The following is a 1714-nucleotide window of genomic DNA, read 5'->3' on the forward strand; positions in this document are numbered from 1 at the left end:
TTTTTTTTCAGATCTAACTTTACTTTTCTGAGCCATTTTTTAAATTACTTATTTTACTAATTTAAAAAATGGTAACACTTTACAATAAGCTTCATTAGTTAACATTAGTTAACTACTTTAGTTCATATGAACTAAGAATGAACAGTACTTCTACATTTAGTAAGTTAATGTTAATTCCAGCATTTACTAATGCATTATTAAAATAAAAAGTTGTGCTTGTTAACATTAGTTAATGCACTGTGAATTAAAATGAACTAACAACGAAAAACTGTACACTCTAAAAAATGCTGGGTTAAATGCAACCCAGTGCTGGGTAAAATAGGGACAAACCCAGCAATTGGGCTGTTTTGACCCAGCGGTTGGGTTACTACCCAGAAGGTTGGGTTAAACAATTAACCCAACCGCTGGGTCAAAACAGCCCAATTGCTGGGTTTGTCCTAACATTAACTAATGGAACCTTATTGTAAAGTGTTACCAAAAAAATATATATACCAAGGTAATTTTAACTAAGTAATAAGTTGATGTTAAGAAATAACATCAAAATAATTAATTGTAATTAGTTTCGACCCACTTTATATTAAGTGTCTTCAACCACTGTGTACATTTAAATTAATCATTTGATGCAATGCATTTATCGTGGACACACATGTTTTACATTGCAATTATATATTATTAAAAAAAAAAAAACTGTACGTAATTACATTTGTAATTCATTTCTGTAATTACATCAAATTACACTGTTGACCCTACATCTTAAACAACTCTTCTATGAAACCTGTCCTTAAACTTACCCCTATCCCACTTCAAAAGCAGAAAAAGTGTTCTGCAACTTGAACACAATATGTATCAAACAATTATTATTTAGATTTTTTTTGTCGACATTACCACATAGTCAACGACACCTAAAATAGGCTACTGTAAAGTTGGACTAAATTAATCCAATAAATAATTTAAAAAATCAAACAATTATTATTTAGATTTTTTTTGTCGACATTACCACATAGTCAACGACACCTAAAATAGGCTACTGTAAAGTTGGACTAAATTAATCCAATAAATAATCGAATTATTAGGAATAAAAAAAAAAAACAGTTCCCCCACAAACATTTAATAAGTGTCCATTTGTTTGTTTGTTTAATCTTGATCAACTGTTCTACTGCTTTAAAGAAAGTAAAATATTCAAAATTGTGAATAAGTCTGGTACTTTACAAAGGAATCTCCCAAATAAATTCCTTTGCTCCAATAATGATGTCATACATGTGACTCGCGCCTTCCTAATTTGAAAGCTAATGATTAACTGAACGGTTACAAACGCAAACTCTGGAGACTGAAGTAATAACAGTAGGCGGCTCGGCGCTCGGCAGCAGCAGAGCTCCTCGTTGATCCTCCTCCGTTGGTTTGAGGGGAGGAACACACACTGAAATCTGATACATGTGCCTAGAGATGAACTCTTCTCCTCCTCGTGAGTTTATCCTGTTCGCTCAGTCCAAGTCCATGTGAGAGAATCGGCTGCATATGGAGATATCTCGCGAGCCGATTATTTCTGGATTTCTAGAGGACAGACTGAAAGAATTATATTGTTTCACAGTGCCGATCACATGGTGCTTGACGTACTTTATTATTACTTTATTCTTAATCTCCGTTGAGAATAGCTCTAACCGGTTGGACTGAGGTTTTAAAGCAATGGATCCAGTAACGAGGTGGACACCAAAAC

Source organism: Sinocyclocheilus rhinocerous, unplaced genomic scaffold (genome assembly GCF_001515625.1).
Source record: "Sinocyclocheilus rhinocerous isolate Xijiao unplaced genomic scaffold, SAMN03320098_v1.1 scaffold1636, whole genome shotgun sequence".
Taxonomy (NCBI): domain Eukaryota; kingdom Metazoa; phylum Chordata; class Actinopteri; order Cypriniformes; family Cyprinidae; genus Sinocyclocheilus; species Sinocyclocheilus rhinocerous.